The sequence below is a fragment of the Bison bison genome, unplaced genomic scaffold, assembly GCF_000754665.1.
Source record: "Bison bison bison isolate TAMUID 2011002044 unplaced genomic scaffold, Bison_UMD1.0 scf7180017846569, whole genome shotgun sequence".
In the NCBI taxonomy this organism is placed as follows: Eukaryota; Metazoa; Chordata; class Mammalia; order Artiodactyla; family Bovidae; genus Bison; species Bison bison.
The window spans coordinates 910,333-916,332 of record NW_011477142.1 but is presented as its reverse complement, the minus strand read 5'-3'; the positions used below and the strand labels follow the sequence as shown (position 1 = coordinate 916,332).

At 42.0% G+C, this 6,000-nt stretch overlaps 1 protein-coding gene across 2 annotated transcripts in view; it reads left to right on the top strand.

The window, feature by feature from the left end:
• The window catches only part of ROR1 (receptor tyrosine kinase-like orphan receptor 1), a 205,345-nt gene that overhangs the window by 132,612 nt on the left and 66,733 nt on the right, over positions 1-6,000 (top strand). The gene's annotated exons all lie outside the window — the stretch shown is intronic.

The window sequence follows — 6,000 nt, the reverse complement described above, 5'->3', positions numbered from 1 at the left end:
TGATCTTAGTTTTCTGAATGTTGAGTTTTAAGCCAAAATTTCACTCTCCTCTTTCATTTTCATCAAGAGGCTTTTTAGTTCCTCTTCACTTTCTGCCATAAGGGTGGTGTCATCTGCTTATCTGAGGTTATTGATATTTCTCCTGGCAATCTTGATTCCAGTTTGTGCTTCCTCCAGTCCAGCATTTCTCATGATGTACTCTGCAGTAAGTTAAATAAGCAGGGTGACAATATACAGCCTTGACGTACTCCTTTTCCTATTTGGAACCAGTCTGTTGTTCCATGTCCAGTTCTAACTGTTGCTTCCTGACCTGCATACAGATTTCTCAAGAGGCAGGTCAGGTGGTCTGGTATTCCCATAACTTTCAGAATTTTCCACAGTTTATTGTGATTCACAAAAAGTCTTTGGCATAGTCAATAAAGCAGAAATAGATGTTTTTCTGGAACTCTCTTGCTTTTTGATGATCCACCTGATGTTGGTAATTTGATCTCTGGTTCCTCTGCCTTTTCTAAATCCAGCTTAAACATCTGGAAGTTCACAGTTCACATATTGCTGAAGCCTGGCTTGGAGAATTTTGAGCATCCCTTTACTAGCGTGTGAGATGAGTGCAATCGTGCGGCAGTTTGAGCATTCTTTGGCATTGCCTTTCTTTGGGATTGGAGTGAAAACAACCTTTTCCAGTCCTGTGGCCACTGCTGAGTTTTCCACATTTGCTGGCATATTGACTGCTCTGGGATCTTACCTAGATCCTAGGTGAGGATGTTGGAAGTCTCCAAGCTGGTCTTAATATTTTAAATTGGAAGACACATCAACCCCTCATCATGACTTTCTCCTCCATGTCATCAGGGAAAATGAGGGACAAAGAAAAGAGAAGTTTGAGGGGAAAACTTTCACTGGAGACAATCACACATGTGTCCAGCTTGGTACCTGGGATGTCACACCCAAGTTCCATATGTCTTTTAAGAACCCCTATTTATAAAGCTCCTAAGAGTATACTTCAGAGGAGACCCAAGTACAGGTTATCCTGGGGAGTTCCAGGATTTAGTCTCTAATAAGAAAAGCATGAAGCTAAAACTATCCAAGGATTTCTCTTTTGAAATTAGACAGATCTGGATTGGAGATCCAGCTTGAACATTTAACAAATTTCTCCTCATCCTTACCCTCCTCCATTCATCTATAAAATGAAGATAGTAACACTCTGACTCATGGGAACACATGCAGATTCAAAGCGGGAAATTTCAAGGTGCTTGGCATAGCTCTTGGCATGGGGAACCCAATCCATCCTCTTCCTCTTCCCCTGAAATTGCATATCTGTGCCTTTAGGAACCTGGCCGGCTACAGTCCATGGGGTCGCAGAGTTGAACATGACTGAGCAACTGAGCATGCATGCCTTTAATTCTTTCTACATGTAAGACCCTGACTTGTGAACTTGGGCCCAACATGAGTCTCACCTACTGGAAGGAGAGAGAAGAAAAGCTTAACCTAAGGACTGAAACAGAAGATGGTGCTAGGAAATGTCAGCTGCTTCTTGCTCATTTGTCACCATGTTTTAGCAGCTTGAGGCCGTCCTCAACTTGCAAATGACTAGCACAGAGCTGAGTCAGACCAGCAGAGATCCTCAATAGGCCACTTGTTAGTCGGTGTGCACCTATTGGATACTCCCTGTGAAATGCTGAGAACCAAAAGGAGAGAGAGTGGTTTCCAGAGGGGTGACTGAAGAGGGGAGGGGCCTAGCCATTGAGAGCAAATGTGCCCCCGGCAGGTGTGAACACAAAGCTGGCTTCCTTGGAAGGTTAGTACCAAAAGGAAGCCTGGCCCCATGGCCTTGCAGCTCCTTTAAAGAAAAGGTGAGAGAGACAAACTTAGGTAGACATTTCTGCTGTACAACAGGGGCCGGGGCTATCAACAGTGCTGACAGATCAACTGAGAGGTGGTTTAAGGTGGCATTAACAAGACTGGCATGTTGCCTTTTCTGATTGACAAGATTCAAATGGGCATCAACTGCCTTTCAGTCCCACTGAGAAGTGATGAACGATGAGAGGATCAGAGTGTCAGCCCTGGGAATTCCTGGCAGGGACCATGAACCGTCTTTATCTTGATCCATCTCCTCTCTTCACAAGTAAGACATCATTGGATAGGTGATAAACTCCCCATTCACAGGAACATTTCAGCAAAAAAACAAAAAGAAATTTTAGAAAGAATTGTTTGCCTTTTATTTTGTTACGGTCCAACTTTCGTTGAGTAGGGGTAAATTAGGCAAAAATAAGATGGTTGGGAATTTTTTTTAAGAAAAGTAATTTTAAGTACCATATGATTTCATATCTGGGACTTTGCTCCATTACTTTCTAGGTGAATAGTCTCGTTTTACTCATCTGTGCATGCATGCAAGCTAATTTGCTTCAGTCACATCTGACTCTGTGACCCCATGGACCATAGCCCTCCAGGCTCCTCTGTCCATGGGATTCTCCAGGCAAGAATACTGTAGTGAGTTGCCATGCCCTCTTCCAGGGCATCTTCACAACCCAGGGATTACTCATCTATATGTAGGATAAATAGAACTGACCTCTTAGGGTTGTAGTGATAATTAGAAGAGACAGAACATGATCTCTTACAAAGTATATATACTTGATATTAATAAATGTTGGCTGATTTTAATAATATTGCTTTTGTTTTCTGCTTTGGCTCTCTTTCTGTTCCTACCCTGATGCACGCATCAAGGGTAAGTGGCTTTGTAAACAAAGGTTGGCATCATGCACTTAGGTATCATGTGGGCCTGGCTGTGAGCTTGGCCAAACTGCTTCATTTCTCTAAGCCTCAGTTTCCTGTCTATTAAATAAGAGAAGTAATATCTGCCTCTTTTGATTGTTATATGGTGAGAATAAGATCGTCTTTCTAAAGTGCTGAACCGTCCATGTGCCTACAAGTGGTTGACATTACGATGTTTATAACAAGGACTCTCAAGGCGCTATAAAGTACAAAATCATCAAAGAAAGCATCTCTTCATTCATTCAACATTTATTTCTTACATACTTATTCTGTGCCAGACACAGTTTGGCATTGGGGACACAGATTTACAATGTGTTGAAACAAATAGGGAGTTTCTTGTGAACTCTCGGTCACTAAGGAAACGAGGCCATCCCATTTGCCCTGTACTTTCAAGTTAATCCACGCTCTTCTGCAGAATCTTCACATTCCAGCTGCGGGATGGCTGGGTTTCATATCTCCTCAGATCAAAAAGTGTTTCTATGAGCAGCGATGCTGAATATTTAACTGGCTGTATCAAACTTGAAAGGATGGTGCAGCCATTTTGTGTTTTGTGTCACAATTTTTTAAATGTTATGCCTGGCGGATCTGCACATGGTAGATATAAAAGAGGTTTCAAAGAGGGCAGCTTTACAGCATGGGCTTTTAGATTGCCAGGCTGCGTTTTTGAGAAAGCCACATGAAAGAATGCCTTTTTTTTTCTTTTATGAGTATTACCTCGGAGAGTATAGCTCTTTCACAAAAGCAGTATGTCATTTTGAGCACTGCCATCAATTGATTTTACTGATACTGTGACAGTGATTTTGACTAACATATAAATCAACCTCTTACATGACAAACATTTACAGATAAACTATCTGCTCGCCATGTGTATGTCCCCCAACCGAGTAACACATGAGTGTATTTAAATGTAAGATATCTTTTAAATGTAAGATATAAAGGAAAAGTACGATCTACTCTTCCTTTTCATGCCAATCTCCATAGTAAGAAGAATACTTGGCCACGACTCAGGATCTGGCCTCTGGTCTCTGTTCTGCCATGACTTTTAGAGGAAACTCAAGTTGCACCACCTCTAAGAAGCCTTCCCTGACCACCCAGCTTCCTGTGGCATTTTCCTGCACTAAATCTATTACACCGAGGTTCTGTACTATATGATTTAACACACTTGTCTCTCTAGTTGTTTCAACATTTGATATCTTATCTGTTTAGAAAGATTACATGCTCCCTGAGAGTAGAGGCCATGTCTTTTGAACTCTCTGAGATAAAGGACAGTGCTGGAAAGTAAATATTCTCCTCACCTGACACCTGATTAACTAAGAAGATGAGTGATTCATCAGTGATGTTAAATTATATTCTGCTAAACATATTCGGCAGAGAATAGAAGGAGATGGTAGAATGGAATTTGGGCTCAGAGGAAACTGAATGAAGAGGAAAGGACATTAGATTTGGCATCAACCGACTTGGTATCAAGTCCCCATCTTTCCAATTAGTAGCCAAGGGTCAGACAGAAGCTACTCAATCTCTTCAATCTCATATGCCTCATCTTTAAATATCCACCTCATAGAGTGACCTTCAGAATCAAATGAGAGGATGAATGGAAAATGCTTTGGAAATAGGATCCACTTTGCAATGTTATATTTAAATTCAATTTAAAATTTGGTTTGGATTTTAAAAATGGATAATTTTCTGTCCTCAAACCAATGAGGAAGGGAAGAAATGATAAAAATCACATTTTCCAAAATAATAAAGGAAAGTCTCCCTAATCTTTGCCCTTTTCTCACACCAAGTCATCCCCTGCACCTATTGATTAGTTTGGTACATTCAGGAAGGGTTTTGTAGCTCACAAAAGCATTTTCACATGCCTTGTCATACAAAAATCCTGAAATCCAGACCATGGGTGGTGGGGAGGAAGGCGGTTTCGGTAAGGCTTCCCATTTCATTAATAAGCAAAGTGAGACTCCAAGAGGCTTTCAAAATGCCCCCACATCACTAGAGGAGGCTCAAAGGTTTGCCTTCCTCCATCCTCCATACTCTTTGCAGAATATCACCTAAGCTGTGCTATGCACAAATCCTTTGCAAGGCTTTTCCAATCATCAGCATATTTAGGTCTGTGTCCTAGCCAGAGAGATTGGTTTCCTAGCATTTTTCTTGATAAAAATGATTAAAACATTCAAAGTAAAATTCCATCTGATTTAATATTGCATAATGAATCAACATCATGCTCCTGTGCTTTCTGTTTTGGTAGAACATGGCAACTAGGTTAAGAATTAGCTGGAGCTGAGACTTCCCTGGTGGTCTGGTGACTAAGACTCCTCGTTCCTTATGCAGGGGGCCCAGGTTCAATTCCTGGTATCAGGGAACTACATACCACATGCTGCAACTATGACCCAGAGTAGCCAAATAAATAAATATTTTAAAAAATAATTAGTTGAAACTGATTCTAGCTCTCATCTGACACTTGCTGGATCAGAGAAACATTGAGAAGCCTCTTTGAACCGCAGAGAATTTGGGCTAACAATACCCAGCTCCCAGCACTTTGCAGGGAGAGTGAGCATCAAACACTTCCTCCTCTATGTGACTCTGGGCAGAAAGCTGCTGGTATTTCAATGGCTCCCCGCTCTGTGAATAAGGTTGGATTTATGTGTGAGCAACACATGAAGGTGCGGCATTTGGACCCGTAAATGCTGTGATGCCTTGACAGTGTTAATGAAACACTTCATCGTGCGTCAGCCAGCATCACCTTGACAGGCCATCTCTGGCTGAGGTAACCCGAGGGCCAGTGTGAAAAGGACATTTCACCCAGGATGCACCAAGATGCCTTGTTTTTCTTCCTTAATGAAGAACTGCTTCAATTAATTTTTTGATGCATAGTCCTGACCCCTTAGCTCCAGGTAGAACACTGTACGTGTATGAAGGGAATTTTGACTTTTATCGTGTGCATTCAATGAGAAAGTGGTTCTCCTTTTACTGCCTTTCCCAGCCCTCTCCCTGTTGGCAGAACTTTTCCATGAGGCAGTGAAGCAAAGGTGATTCATACCCCTGTAGTCATGCTTTTTGGTTTTTTTAATCCTTCTTCCTAATTCTGAACAGCTTCTTAAAAGGGATGGCTGGGGGCCTGGGGTCTATCGTCCATGAGTTGGCCTCAATCCACGGCACGTGTGTTAGAGGCGAAACCATGGTGTGAGGTGTGGGGAATGGTATCCTGACTCTGGAGATTAAGCGGATGCATGAAACGGC